Raw genomic sequence first — 16,854 nt, 5'->3', positions numbered from 1 at the left:
TGCAGAAATCCTTCTTAACCCAAAATACCATCATTCTTACATCTTTTCAACATATTTTCTTTCCTACTCACTGGCTCCCTTTCATTTTATGTTCTTTTATGTTATAGTGAGACATAGGGAGATTAACAAAGTTAGCATCCTAGTAAAAGAAATTTGAATCCAGTGTATGTATGTACACACACACACACACACACACATACACACACACACACATACACACACACATATATAAAACATAATGTGACATAATATTATCTCTGTGCATATTATCATACTATGAGGCATTGTAAGTTTCCAGGAAACACCCAGAGAAAATACAAGGCAATACAATACCTTTTCACTCTTTGTAGAGTCTAGAGAATGGTCTGCAGTAGCCTTGCTTTTGATTTTGAGTGAGTGCAAACAGCAGATAAATAGAAGCAACAAGAACACAGACAGAGCCAAAGGTGTGATCTCTACCAGGCACAAAGTTAGGAGTCAGGTTTATAGGCATATCCAAGATAAAGTTTAGGGATCATATAATACATGATACTAAAACTTCTAAGATCAAAGTTCAACCTACTTAAATTAGTGAAATTCCCTTAAATTATTGCTCTGCTCATAGTGATATCTATGAAGACAAGATTAAAAGAAAATAATGTGTTTCTAATCAAAAGTTCATCTCCAATGTTTAGGAGTTTTGTATAAGCTTCATCTAAATATTACCCAATGTTTAAAAATAAATTCCTAAACAGAACAGCAATGGCCTGTGCTGTAAGATCAAGAATCGACAAGTGGGACCTCATAAAATTGCAAAGCTTCTGTAAGGCAAAAGATACTGTCAATAAGACAAAAAGGCCACCAACAGATTGGGAAAGAATTTTTACCAATCCTAAATCTGATAGGGGACTAATATCCAATATATGCAAAGAGCTCAAGAAGCTGAACTCCAGAAATTCAAATAACCCCATTTAAAAATGGGGTACAGAGCTAAACAAAGAATTCTCAACTGAGGAATACTGAAGGGCTGAGAAGCACTTGAAAAAAATGTTCAACATCCTTAATCATCAGGAAAATGCAAATCAAAACAACCCTGAGATTCCACCTCACACCAGTCACAATGGCTAAGATCAAAAATTCAGGGGACAGCAGATGCTGACGAGGATGTGGATAAAGAGGAACACTCCTCCATTGGTGGTGGGATTGCAAGCTTTTACAACCACTTTGGAAATCAGTCTAGCGGTTCCTCACAAAATTGGACATAGTACTACTGGCAGATCCAGCAATACCTCTCCTGGGCACATACACAGAAGATATTCTAACTGGTAATAAGGACACATGCTCCACTATGTTCATAGCAGCCCTATTTATAATAGCCAGAAGCCAGAAAGAACCCAGATGTCCCTCAACAGAGGAATGGATACAGTAAATGTGGTACATTTACACAGTGGAGTACTACTCAGCTTTTAAAAACAATGAATTTATGAAATTCTTAGGCAAATGGATGTATCTGGAGTATATCATCCTTAGTGAGGTAACCCAATCACAAAAGAATTCACTAGATATGCACTCACTGATAAGTGGATATTAGCCCAGAAATCTAAAATACCCAAGATACAATTTACAAAACACAAGAAAATCAAGAAAAAGGAAGACCAACACGTGGATACTTCATTCCTCCCTAAAATAGGGAATAAAATACCCATGGAAGGAGTTGAGGGGCAAAGTTTGGAGCTAAGATGAAAGGATGGACCATCCAGAGACTGTCCCACCTGGGGATCCATCCCATAATCAGCCACCAAACGCAGATACTATTGCATATACCAGCAAGATTTTGATGAAAGGACCCTGATATAGCTGTCCCCTGTGAGGCTATGCCAGTGGCTGGCAAATACAGAAGTGGATGCTCACAGTCATCTATAGGATGGAACACAGGGCCCCCCATGGAAGAGCTAGAAAAATCCACGGAGCTGAAGGTGTCTGCAACCCTATAGGTGGAACAACAATATGAACTAATCAATACCCCCAGAGCTTGTGTCTCTAGCTGCATATGTTGCAGAAGATGGCCTAGTTGGCCATCTTTGGGAAGAGAGGCCCCTTGGTCTTGCAAACTTTATATGTCCCAGTACAGGGTAATGCCAGGTCCAAGAAGTGGGAGTGGGTGGGTAGGGGAGCAGGGCGGGGGAGGGTATAGGGGACTTTTGGGATAGCATTTGAAATATAAATGAAGAAAATATCTAATAAACTAATTTTTTAAAAAATACCAGGATTAGTGTAACTGATCTCCTTCTGGATGTGTGCTGACCACAGATGGAGGTCTATCTAGTATGACAACAGGGATTAACAGGTAAATATTTTGCCCTTGCCCTCCAAGGTTAACTAGATCCCAGGGTACTAGGGTGGTGTCTCTTAAAATTGTCCTGTAATTCTTGGGAGCCACCTGTGCTCTTGTGTAAGGAATCCATGGAGACCTCAGTGGGTAGACTCTAACCAGTGTGTACAGCATAGGACATTTTCCTCAGTGCTTGTAAGTGAAGCTATATCCACACATGGCCTTTAACTTATTCTTACTCAGATGGAATAACCATTAAATGGCTAACTAAGTGAGCTAGAAGCTCCTTCTAAGCCTGCTCACCCTTGAGGACTAGACATTCAACTGACTTTAGCAGAAACAAAAAAAAAGATGGTTTTTCTCCAATTTCTTGACCCTATATACCCAGAAAGAAAATATAACCAAAGATTAAAGTAAATGGTATATTTTCATAACAGTCTGAGGGATTATGGTCCCTAAATATTAGACTTAAACCCACTAGTGATGTTGATTAAAAGAGTCCCACATATGAGAAAGAGCCCATAACATTGACTCAATTCAACACTGCAGTGCCTACTTGCTACCCAAAGAGATAGATCCACGGTTCTTTTAACTTAAAAAAAAAAAAAAAATCAAACAATGATTAAATTTATTCTTTCTTCTCCTCTCTGGAAGCTATCTGGAGGGAACTCACAGTGTGATTCTAGCCATTCCAACAGCTACCAAAGTCTCTAAAACAGATCCTTGGTTCAACACTCTCCAGTTCAGGCTTAGACTCTAAAGGAAAACAGAGGGGGGGGGATGCTTTGTGAGCTTTTCAAGAGACTCTAATGGACTTTGATTTGGACTGTTAACACATACATCCTACATCTTTGGCTTATCCTGGTTTCCTGCCGAGGGCTTGTTATGCTAATAACTCTTGTCTTTACTTTTCCCTCACATTTCTAGTATAGGTGTTAGTCAAGAATTCCTTTCCTCCCTACAGCACTTTTGAGGTCCCCTAGATAGACTCACTAGAGGGGCACCCCAACAGTATGAAGTCAGCTTTGGTCAGTGTCCTGATTTCCTGAATGGCACCTCTAAAGAGAGGAGGATAATAAGAACAGGAGAGGACAGTTTAAGCATGGGGACCTCAGTTCATGTCCTTGACCATAAGCTGAAAATGTCCTTGGTTCTGTCTTGACTGGAGACCCCAAACTTCCAGAAGTTCAGAGAATGGAGAGTCTTGGTGGAGACCTAACATTTCAGTTAGACAGGTCAACAACCTGATTAAGGGATCACCCTCAGAAAGGTGGGTACACCCACAGCTATGCTAAAGAGATAGGAGGAATAATTAGCATTTTAATGAGATAACATAAAGCTCTTTCACAGAATTCCCATTCTCCAACACAGCTGAGAGGGCTTTGTAAGTCTGCCTGCATTTCTGCCTTACTCAGACAATAGTGACTTTTCATTTTCTTTTCTAAGGGTGTGCTTTCCTTAATGATTTGAGCTTCCCTTTTTCTCTGAAGCTGTCCTCCCCCATGTTGCTCTTTATTGAGCATGTGGCTGGCCTCCACACAGGCTTAACTCCAAAACCACAAGGCATTTGCCCTTTTCTGTTCCACATTTCTCCTCCAGGAACTTGCTAAGATTTACAGCTTGCCCATTCTGTATTTTTTCTTTTTCTTTTGAAACTCAATGAAAATGTTCTTGAGCTACCTTTGGGGTCCATTTTTAATTTTTTTTTATTAACAGGACTAAGAACCATAAAAGGGGTTCCCAATATCTCTAGTAATGCATAGTGATTCTTCCAGGCTCCTTAACGGTTATACCCACAGTGTGAGTCTTCTTGGAGAAACTCACAGCCATACTCTGGGTGTGTCTTCCTATGTGTCCCTCTCTGTTTACATTCACAGTTTAAGTCTATGTTAGAACACCAACTCTATTTCATCAAACAAAACAAATCTTCAATACACAATCCATGCAAGCCAGGCCTGACCACACATGCTTGCAATGCTAGGATTTGGTAGGTAGAGGCAGGTGGATCAAAGGCTCAAGGTCTAGATGAGAACTGTCTCAGGACAGACAGACAGAAATAGAAATGGGGGATGGGAAGGGGGAGGGAGAGGGAGAGGGAGAGGAGGAGAGGGAGACAGAGAGACAGAGAGAGATGGAGAATGTAGCCCATGCTTCCTTGAATTGATCTTAATTGTGCTAGGATTACTGGTGCATGCTAGCATCCTGGTTAAATTTATCTGTAGATTAAATGCTCCCTCTGGGATACATCCTTGATCCCAGAGAGCAACAGATTTGAAAATGTTGGGACATCTTGAAATAACATTGTTTCAAATATCAAACTGACCTACTTTCTGCTCTATTAAAAAATGCGTTGCCTTAAGAGTCCAACCTGTGCTATATTTTTGCCCTTATTAAAGAAAAATTGCAATCTTAACTTTGGAGGAAATTTGTATAACAGTGCATGCTAGGAGATACTGCCAATTATAGTGAAATGTTTTGTTTGCTTGATTGATCTCTAACTTTGGTTGGCCAGACACTGGAAGCCTGTCTCATTAAGTGCGGCTTTCTTTTACAGCTGTCTTAGTCACTGCCTTCTTCACTTCTCAGGTTCTTTCTAGTGAGACTCCCCAAAGATCCTCCTAACATGGAGGACTCACGGAGAAGAGGAAGTCGATTTGCAAACATTGTGCATTGCCTGACTGCAGTGTCCATGGATGGATAGGGAAAAGGAGCCTCGACCCATAGTTCAGGATTTTCTTTCTCCCTGAGAGAATTATGCTCACAATAATAATAAAATCCCAATAGTCCCATAAAACACACAAAATGTGAGAGGGGCCTCCATGTCAAATTGCTTTATAATTTTGACATTTTGTAGGTAGAGATGGCCGAGATACAGTAGGTGTAGAATTCAGAGGTTTGGCTTTCAGCGTTCTATTCTTTTATATATCAGTTGCACAATATTAGATTAGTGATTATAAGTTTACAAAATTTCAAGTTCTTTAAATCTAAAATATTTATGTTTAAATACAGCAAATTTATTTATTATATAAGTAAGTAAAATATATTTAAAAAACAAAATAGAAAATCATTGCCTACATGGAATTGTGTTACTAACTAATCAGGCTAAAACTCCTTCCTCCCCCCCCCCCCAAGTTTTTACTGGACAGTGTTCCACAAGATTTGATTGAAGTCAAACATCTGTATTAGGAAGCCTCTAGCTTTGATCCAATTCAAGATACTTAATTAATTTGTGGAGTTATTAAAATAAAATCTCCACACTTCTCACTGGTACTGTTAATTCAAGAATTGCAAACAATGTGGACATGTGGTTAAAGCATTATAAATGGTGGCTGTGGATCCCAAATCCTTAGCTTAGCAGTGTATAACTTACAGGTTGCATTAGGGATGTTTTGGTATGTTCCAAGGATATTTTTCTTATATGCGCACAGTGACTGCACATCATCCCAGAGAGAGGAAAGTTCAGTGAAATACTCAAGAGTGATATGCTACTCAAAGTCAGGTGAATGAGGAATGCTTCACTAATTCCTTCAAGGTTGCAGAGACCCCTCCCCAATAAATGAAGCCTAAAAATAAACTGTACCCCTTAAAATGTAATAATGTCTAATTGCTGAAGCACAGTTTTGATATGAAATATATATTATGAGACATAAATGAGTACTAATTTGAGTTCTTCCTATCTTTTCCTAAACAACATATGTAAAGGTAAAATGTTTTTCAAATGGTAACATATCTTATAAAAAGTATGTTTTCCCATCGTCTATATATTTATACTAAACATTTGTTACATTTATCTTTATTATATTCTCTCCATGTGGTTAAATGTTTTCATTGTTCCCACAACATAGAAATCAATGTGAAGGACACACCCCTTTTTGATATTCTGATTTAAGTGCTGTTGAAGGATGTCTAAAAGCAAAATTGTTGTATCATAGCAGTGTTTAATTTTTAAATGTTTTGAAAGACTTCCTCCATGTTTTTTATAGTAGCTACATCCTTTTTAATCTCATTCATAGTATCTATAATTATTCCACTTTCTGCACAACCTCACCAACATTACATTTTACTTTGAAAATATTCTAAAAATAAAATCTATCCTCAAATGGTGAAGGTAACTTCTTATTGTGACCTTGGCATGCCTATGCCATGGTTAGCTAACTTCTGTTTTCTGTAGCTGTTGTCTATTTGTTCTTGAAGAATGCTCTTCTTGAGTCACTTGATCATTTGTACTGGGTTATCTTGTACAAAATTTAATGTGGATAAAAGATTCAAATATAAAACTTGAAACCAGAAAAACCAGAAGGTCATATGGGAGGAAGTTCTTGATACTGGTCTTAGCAACAATTTCCCTGAATGTCACACAAAAAGCACAGATAATGAAACAAACAAGCAAACATCAAACCACAGGACAAAGCAATCTACACGGTTTCTCAGCCACTGAGAGATCAACAGAGTGAAAGACATGTGAGGAGTATGTATGAACTTGCTATCTAGTGAGAGGCAGGTTCCAAAAGAATGTGTGGGAAGTTTTGTCTACACGCCCCTCACCCTTTCTCTCCCATTCTCTTCACTGTTTAAAGGAATTGCTTTTTGAAGAACACAAATGAATTATACTTGAATTTCACTGAACTTTTCACATAGGACAAAAGAAAAAATGGCTGCCAATTTGAGTAAAAGATGGATATAAGGATGAAGATGAGGGGGATGGAGATGAAGAAGATGTAAACTGTGGTTGGAAAGGAAGGAAGAGAATCATGAAGAAAAGTAGAAAGAAAGAAGGGAAGGAAGAATTCATTTGGACACCTTTAACAGAGCAATGTCACCTAGACACAAATCAATGCATAATTAAAACTATCATCTACTCCTCCTTAGAGCCAAAGAGTTCTTTCTCCTGTCCTGGTCCCAAGTGACCTAACATAGACCACATTTTCACTTATGTTCTCGAGTCACATTCTTACGGTGCTTGCTGCAGGCCCTTGTGACAGATAGTCTTGCTGTAGTGTAGGCCTTTGGTGCTATCTGGCAACTGTGTTCCACCCTGATTTCTGTTCTCAACCTGGCCCTGCATCTTCAAGGCTCTCCCAATACATCTCTATGTGCTGAAGCTTGTTCAGTTCAATTTCTAGCACCTGGCAGCTGCTGGCATGTGGGTAGCATTTTAATGGTAGCAACAGAGAGAACCCTTTGTCCTTCTCTTAATTGCTTCATGGTCACATAGACTATGCAATTGTCTTATCCCTCAGTTTTTGTAATTCTATGAATCCCACATTTTACATTGATGTAAAATTGCAGTAATTTTTACTGCCTTTGACACAAGTCTATATTCTTGGTATCAGTTTAGTCATTAAATTTGCAGTGAATAAGGAACAAAATACCCATGAAAGGATATAGGTACAGAGACAAAATTTAGAGCTAAGATGAAAGGATGGACTATCCAGAGACTACCCCATCTGGGAATCCATCCCATCATCAGCCACCAAACCCAGATACTAATGCACATGCCAGCAAGATTCTGCTGAAGGGACCCTGATATAGCGGCCTCTTGTGAGGCTATGCCAGTGCCTGGCAAACACTGAAGTGGATGCTCACAGTCAGCTATTGGATGGAACACAGGGCCCCCAATGGAGGAGCTAGAGAAAGTACCCAAGGAGTTGTAGGGGGCTGCAACCCTGTAGGTGGAACAACAATATGAACTAACCAGTACCCCCTGAGTTTGTGTCTCTAGCTGTATATGTAGCAGAAGATGGCCTAGTCGGCCATAATTGGGAAGAGAGGCCCCTTGGTCTTGTAAACTTTATATGACCCAGCACAGGGGAAGGCCAGGGCCAAGTAGTGGGAGTGGGTGGGTAGGGGAGNNGGGGNGGGGGGGGGGTCTGTAGGGAACTTTCAGGATAGCATTTGAAATGTAAATAAAGGAAATAATAATAAATAAAAAATTGCAGTGAATAAGAACTCCAAGAACTTAGAAATTACAAGGGTGACTTTCAGAAGGTTTTTAGACAAACTCTGGTACAACTGTTAAGAAACTCTTCTGATATTAGGAAGCTTGAAGGTAAAACCAGGAACTGAAAAAGAGGGGGCCAGATGGCAATCTTTTTGGTTATTGGATAAAAGACTGGGGTCTGGGTCCCATCTCTGACTACAATAGAGAAACATCCTCAAGTGTTTGAAATGTCATAAGGTCACTACCAAGGCAAGGTGTTCTGATAAAGGACAAAGAGACAGTATTTCCCTGTCCCTTAAGACAATGCACATACCAGCAGCTAAATGTGGTCATCAATATCTAGAAAGGACCCCCATGCCTCTGTCAGGGATGTTGTATGTTCCAGAGACATGAAGAAATCGTGTAAAGCCCACTAAACATGTGGGCTGGCACAGTGCTCTCTAGGCTATTGCTCTCTCTAGCTCTCTTACCTTTCTAGTGTGTTTCTTGTGTTCTGTATAACTATGCTTGTCTTCTATACTGAGCTGTATGTGTCTCATTTGCATTAATTTGATGGAGAACACAAGGACTAGGGAGCAGGGAAGAGTCAGAGTGACATCCCAGCAACACACACACTTACTGAAGAACTATTCAGTGATAAAAAGAGATGATCTATCTAGCCCTGAAACGGTGGAGCAACCTTAGATTTTTATGAAGGAAGTCAACTTCAAAAGGCTGCATACTGAATAACTCCATTGTCCTTCAGTTTCCATGGAGATGGTTTTAGAACTCCTTGGGAATTGCAAAGTCTGTGGATTTTCAAGTTCTTTGTGTAAAATGTCATAGCATTTCCATTTAATCTATCTACCTCTTGACAAATGACTTGAACCATCTTTTACATGACTAATGAAAACTAATACAATGCATATGCCATGCAGAAAGCTGCTGCACTAGTTTGTCTATACATGTGCAATATAAATGATGTTTTTCTAGGTTGGTTAAATAGATACATAAGGGAAAGTTTACATTACATTCTGGACCCAACAAAAACACAAATATAAAAAGCAAAGAGTATGTTCTAAGGATTGGGTAAGGGAAGTCTGACATTAAAATGTTGTACACAAATCATTACACTTGAATCAGACAGTTAGAAACACATTTTTCTAAGGGTGAATGAGATCTGGGTCCTTACGTGAGCTACAGAGTGACTTAGCTCACTCTGAATGACAGATTGATTGGCATCTCCTCTCTCATTTCGCATGTGTCAGGCTCTGCTTGACTCATCACGGAAATTTTAACCACTCAAGGATTGTCTAACCTATCTCATCTCCCTTCAAGAGTGAAGCCAAAGGAAAGGTCAATGTCCTAACCAGCATCAGTTTCCAGGAGGAACAAGAACACACAGATGTCAAACCCTCTGCATATGAGAGGAACTGTCTGATAGGATAAAGCGGTATGCAACAGAAGTACTCATCTAGAAACCAGATTAGTCCTCTATGGTGATGAGACCAGTTCATGGATTGACAATCCATCTGATCACCTGTTAGGCTCCCAGGAGACAATGACGGGTCAGTGATGTGCTGGATCACACCTTGACTAAGATTACTTAATTATTGTGATGATTTGTATATTCTCAGCCCAGGGAGTGGCACTATTAGAAGGAGTGGCCCTGTTGGAGTAGGTGTGGCCCTGTTGGAGTGGGCATGGCCTCGTAGGAGTAGGTGTGTCACTTTGAGTAAGGGCTTTAAGACCCTCATTCTAGCTGCCTGGAAGCCAATATTTTGCTAGCAGCCTTCAGATGAAGATATAGAACTCTCAGCTCCTCCTGCACCATGCCAGTCTGGATACTGCTATGTTCCCCTTGATGATAATAGACTGAACCTCTGAACCTGTAAGCCAGCCCCAAATAAATGTCCTTATAAGAATTGCCTTGGTCATGGTTAGTAAAACCCTAAGTAAGACAATTATCAATTATGAATACTTTTCCTTCTCTATTTGAACCTAAATCTCATGACAGCAGCTAGAAGGCAGGGGGAGTGTCCTAGTTCACACTATTTGCTCCTCCCAATGTGGCCACATTGACTTAATCCCCCCACCCCAGTCTGCTTTCCCTCATTCATCTCTTTAATTGGCATTCTTGGGATGGCTGGTCTAGCTTAGTATGTTGAAGCTGCAGGATAAAAACAATTGTTTAAATCCATAGAATGTACTAGACACAGAGTGAGTCATGGCTCAACTGTATAAAATACACCATAAGGTTGCTTATATTGAGAGCCCTGGCTAAGGCATGAGGGATGAGGCCCATGGAAAATCTCCATGATTTCCTTTTAACATTCTCTAAACAATGTTTAATAAATTCTAGTGGTGTTTGAAGCATATAGTAGAACATATAAAATGTATGAAGTCAGAACAAGGTTAATCACAAAATCTTATGAATAAAGGTTTTTAGTCAATTAGTACTTTAAAGTTGAAGAAATAAACATTAATCATTAGGTAATATGACCTGTCATGTGTTCTTTGAGAAAGACATTTCATATTGAATGAGTGTGTGAATTTAATAATATGAATTCCAATGTGAAAAAGAATGTATTCACATAAGACTCAGAATGTGTATAGATGCATGAGAGATGACATGAAATAAGTGTGTTTCACCAAAACTGACAGTAATTCCTGCTATATGTTCATTTATCAGATACTTACATATAAGTGAGCATACTGAGGACTTTTTATACTGAAAATACCCTGTGTGATATTGTAATGATGGATGTATTAATGTACAGAGTTAATAGTCTTAGTTACCCCTTCTTCAGTATGAATAAATAAATACAATTATTACATATTATATATATATATATATATATATATATATATATATTGCATGTGCACTTATACATACTACATATACACATACTTACCATACATAGGCAAGTGTCAACCACATGTCTATGCATTAGACACACAGGAAAGAACAGTAATACCAACAAAATTATCCTGACTTTTTAAAGTTAATATAAACACTGTAAGACTGGTGTAAGATACTACATTGGATACCATTTACTGTTTCTTGTATGGTCATGGAATATTCATCTTAGTTTCACTAGTTTGAACATACAGCTTCTGGTTTGCACTGTTTTAATAAGAGGATTTATTCAACATTCTGAAAATTCAACAATAGTGCTTGCTCATGGTCATGAACACATGACATTGGGTGACTGTATTTCTTAAGTCACTACAGGATACTTTAGCATCACATAGGTTTATACAAAGCAAAAATAAATGAGAGAATAACTGTAGTATTTATCTAAAAAAAATGAATTGAAGATGACTGGCCAATAGCACAAAGAAACATTGTCCTGGACTTAAGTTCTCAGAAGTAACATGCCTATTTAAAATACAAATACTATTGTTAGCAGGAGCCTGAGAGTAGGATTCCCACAAGGAATTCTGGGGTTGCATGGCTAGAAGTACAGATCTGTGATGTTGAGCTAATATTTAGAGCCAGTGTGAGACAAGAAGATCATCACTCCATCAGCATCATGTATGAAAAGTGGCTTCATTCTGCTCTAATAGGCATTGATGTGCAATATGAATGGAGCAGGAAGAACCTGTGACCTACACCCTCCTTTTCTAGGTCTTCTCTAATCCTTTTTTGAAGGTTGAGAATGTCTTACTTTGTTCCCTAGGGTGGCCTTCAACTCACAGCCTTCTCCTCCTCAGCCTCCCAGTGCTGAACTAACAGGCCTGTACCCCCATGCCTGACTCCCTTAATCTTTCAAAGGCTTCTGCCTATTCATATTATATTTTACATTAAGGAAAGCATTTTTTAACACACAGGAATTGATGCATAGAAAAATAAGGTGTTTGTCTAAAAAGAATACACAGGTTCTGCTCCTGGAGGTCCCAGATTAGAGTCAAAGTAAAGGACTTTCAAAGACAAGGGCAGAGATTACATTTCATTCTGAGGAGAGAGACAGACAACACAGACAGGCAAAGCCCAGCAAGAGAAGGGACCACATGCTGTAACAGGGATATAACTCCATGTCTCATGTAACCCAGTGTGTCCCACAAAAAGCTTTCAACAATCCTAGCCATCTCCAACGAAGGTGAAGATTTGAAATAGAAAAGCCTTCTCTATTTTCTTCAAAGTTATCCCTGAATCTAATACCAACATTTTTCAATTTGTTCCATAAAACAAAAAGTGAAGAAACAACTACTAAAGCCATTCCGCTAAAAAGTGTTATCGTGTTACCAAAACCCAACATGATGCAACAACAGCAGCAATAGCAAAAAGAACACCACCACCAAAACCACAGGACATTTAACACCACCACCAAACCCACATGACAATAAATGCAAAAATTCTCAAACGAACAAGAATCTTCCTGAGGATGCAAGGTTGGCTCAATAAACAAAATATCATATTGTGTGGACAAACAAATCTTGATAGATGCAGAAACAGAATGTGAAAAATGTTCAACAGGCCTTCATGACCAAAGTCATGGCAGAAATAGATGGAGTATGTAGAAAATAGACTTTCTCAGCTACTTATCTATTACTGTGATAAAACATCATGACTGGGGTATCTTACAAAAGAACACATTTAGTTTGGGATTCATGGCTTTAGGTAGTTACAGTCCATGAGCATGAACCATGGTGGGGGAGCCTGGAAGGAGACAGGCAGGTGAGGCACTGGAGTAGTAGCTTAGAACTCATATCCTGAGACACAACCACAAAGCACAGAGAAAGAGACACTGGGGATGGTGTAATTAGTCTGAAACCTCAAAGCTCACCCTCAATGACACCCCCTCAAACAAAGCCACACTTCCCAATCCTTCTAAGCAGTCTATCAACTGAGGATCAAAATTCAGAAAAAAAAATCTATGGCTGCAATTTTTATTTGAACCATCACAACATAATGGAAATTATGCCAAATGGGGAAAAACTAAAAGCATTGTTTCCAGAAACAGGAATGGGCGACGGATATCCACTTTCTTCTCTCTAATTCAATAACGTACTTGAAGTCATAGATAGAGCAATAAGAGGAGAGAAACACACAAGATAGTTGGAAGTAAGAGAAGATGACATCAAGCTATTCCTCTTTGCAGATGGCAGGATTCTATACTTAAAAGACTCTTTAGGATTAAAAAAAAAATCCTCATAGATATATTATAAGGTTTCCATAAAAATGGCAGGTTACAGTTAAGGGTAGTCTTCACATATTCTCACAATTAATTTACAAGAGAAGATATTAGGAAAATTATCTCATTCATAATAGCTTCTGAAACAATAAAGTACATATGAATACATATAAGCAAGAAAGTGAAAGACCCCCACAGTGAAAACTTCAGGACACTGCAAAAAAGAAAGCAAAGATGAATTTGACAGAACCAATGGCATGGAAATAGCTATGTTGCCAAGAGTAATTTACAGATTCAATACGATTCCCACCCAAAGGCCAATGTTATTTTTCATAAAACCAAGAAAAAATAATCCAAGAATTCACATGGGTCCACAAAAGTGAACACCAAAGCAATGCCAAGGATAAAGAACACAGACAGAGGTATCATGGTACATGCTCTCTCATTACACTACAGAGCTTTAGCAACCAGCAAAGTCAGCCTGATATGGGGCATAAGAGGACAGACAGACTGATGAAAACAAATTGAGAAGCTATACATAGCTGTGTCCACCTGACATTCAGCAAAGGTGTTAACAACATGCAGTAGGAAAAAAAAGAGTATCCTTAATAATGCTGGAAGAAAACCCACCATTGAAGAATGAATCAGATCCCTATCTTTTGGAGTGCTTCCCCGCCCCCCGCCCCCCGCCCCTGCCTTCTCTGCTAGTGGGACTATAAACCAGTGTGGTCCTCATGGAAATCAGTGTGGGGATTTCTAAAAAAATTCAAAATAGAACTAACCCATGACCCAGTTATGCCGTTCCTGGGCAACATCCAAAGGTAGATTTTTTTTTTTAAAGAAATAATGTATAGTTATAAAGAAAAATGAGATCATAAAGTTTACAGGAAAATGCATGGACACAAAAAGTTAAATGAGGTGACTGGAAGTCATGAAAAACACCACCACCACCACCACCACCACCACCACCACCACCACCACCAACCAACCAACCAAAACAACAACAAACCCAGCATATTCTCTCTCATTTGCAGATCCTAGCCTATATGTTGGTGTGTGTGTGTGTGTGTGTGTGTGTGTGTGTGTGTGTGCGCGCGCGCACATGTGCATGTGTACACGCGCATAATCTTAAAAACTAGAAAGTACCAAGAGATAGTAAGAACAGGTTATGAGGAAGGAGAGTGGAGGTGGGAAGAGGGAGGCAGGGCAAGGGGACACACGGATCATGAAAAAGACAAAGAAATTGGAAAACAGCAGTAGCAGGGAGGTAGGGCATCAAGCCTTTTATGTTGATTTAAAATAAAAATAACAAAACAGGTTTGATGAAATGAGTTTCCTTCCTTCAATTTCTGGCTCCTGGATTTCCAGAAAAATGAATAATAAAGACCCCCCCACAAAACAAACAAACAAAAAAAAAAACTTGACAAAGTGACATGAGCCCAATGAGATACTACTGAATTTGTTTAGTGTTGTCCATGGACTGCTGAATAATGGATCTGCTCACTGTCTTGCTGCTCTGTGGTACCTGGAAGGCTCTGTAATGACTGCTCAGTTTCTTGGGTTTGCTCTGTGGTGCATGGAAGGCTCTGTAGTGATTGCTCACTGTCTGTTTGCTTTGAGGTATATGGAAGGCTCTGTAGTGATTGCTCACTGTTTGTTTTGTGGTGTATGGAAGGCTCTGTAGTGATTGCTCACTGTCTGTTTGCTCTGTGGTATATGGAAGGTTTCTCTGTAGTGTATGGAAGGGTCTGAAGCCTCTCTATTATTTGCTTTCATTGTGAGCACAGGTACTGAGGATCCATATTTAGGACTCCTGTTTGCACAGAAAGCACTTTACCAACTGATCTGTCTCCCTATCCTGGACATTTTCCCATTCTTGTTTTTCAGTCATGTGTATGCTGTGGCCCATGCGTGGAGGTCAGAGGAAAGCCTTGACATCAGTCCTTATTTTTCACCCTGTCTGAGACAAATTCTCTTGTTACCATTATTGCTTGTTTGTTCATTTGATTTGGTTACTACATAAGCCCAGCAATCTGGCCTGCATGCTTCTGAGGATTCTTTAATCTTCTTTTATTTTTCTGAACTAATTTTTTCAATGTATCTTATCCAGATATACTGTCTACGTCACTGTAAACTATTTCATTCTCTTTGGAGGGAGATGGCCTGGTTCATTAAGAATAATTTCATGTAGTGGTCAATACACAGGAGACATAAATAAAAGCATCTACCACCCTATTTATCGTTACTGATACAAATGGAGTTTTTAAATGCAAGTGGTTGAATTTCTGTCTGAGCTCTAGCTCAGACAGAAAAAAACATGAATAAACCATAGATATTTAAGAGAAAAAACTATAAGCATGATTCAGAGGATACAGAATTGATAGCTGCTGTTCAGAATACAGTCCTGAGTAAAAGATTCATTGATTTGACACCCTCTGACTTGGATTGCATTATAAAATAATACGTTGTTCTATTTGACCAAATTTCTGGATTTCAGAGCATAAAACATCACAATGCTAAATTATTCCCTTTGTATCTATGGAAAGTGAAAGTGAGGTACTTCAAAGGGGTCAATTTACTAGTTCATCTCTGAAGAGGAACTACGTGGCTTGATGGACCAGTGGCTAGCACTGTGCCCGTTTTCATAGCCAAACTGCCTCCTACTTAGTACTTAGAGTACTTGGTGCAAACGCTTGAAAAAAAAAAAAGATCCTGAACTGAATAATCTTATATTTGGAGAGAGTAAAATAGGCTGATGATATTTAGGGCTGTCTATTCCATATTTTTTTCTCCCTTAATTTTCAAGGTATTTTAAAATGAAAATCCAGTTAAATAGACAACTCAAAAAAGGTCATTTTTATGTTGTTTTGGGGATTTGTTGATTCTGGTGACTGTGGAGAGTGCTCAGTAGATAAAAATGCTTTTCTTAGAAGTAAGACAACCCAGATTCCCAGCACACATGCAAATGCTAGGGATGGCCTCCTGTGCCTGTAACCTCTGCATCCTGAGGTAGAAACTGGTGAAGTAGGGAGCTCACTGGCTGTCCAGCAGTCTAGCCAAAGAAATCCTCAGTGTCAGCAAGAGACCCTACCTCAAAATGTAACACGGAGCAATAGAGCAGGACTGCAAATGTCCTCTGCACACAAGCACATGGGTGTGTGCACCCACAAACATGGATGCTTATGCATGTGTGCGCTCATGTGCACACACACACACACACACACACACACACACACTCACCCATCACAATGATTCCTACAAAATACAGCACTTAAATATAACCGCTAAGCTTTCAATGTTGTTTTAATCTATTATTGCTATATCATTCAAGAAGCATAGAAAGGTAGTGCAAATGTGTGTTTAATTTTTTCTCTATCTACATCTAATCAAAAAGCTAATCAATTGGCTATATTTCTGTAAATGTATTTCTCCCAACAGAAACTGATACAGTTTTGATTATAAGAATTCAGAGTAGAGATGATAGA

The 16,854-nt window shown here is 39.0% G+C and overlaps 1 protein-coding gene across 3 annotated transcripts in view; it reads right to left on the bottom strand.

Moving 5' to 3' along the window:
* The window catches only part of Pcdh15 (protocadherin related 15), a 1,443,732-nt gene that overhangs the window by 25,240 nt on the left and 1,401,638 nt on the right, over positions 1-16,854 (bottom strand). The gene's annotated exons all lie outside the window — the stretch shown is intronic.

This window comes from Mus pahari, chromosome 9 (assembly GCF_900095145.1).
Source record: "Mus pahari chromosome 9, PAHARI_EIJ_v1.1, whole genome shotgun sequence".
Classification (NCBI taxonomy): domain Eukaryota; kingdom Metazoa; phylum Chordata; class Mammalia; order Rodentia; family Muridae; genus Mus; species Mus pahari.
The sequence above is the reverse complement of the archived record's forward strand: the minus strand, read 5'-3'. Positions and strand labels throughout refer to the sequence as shown.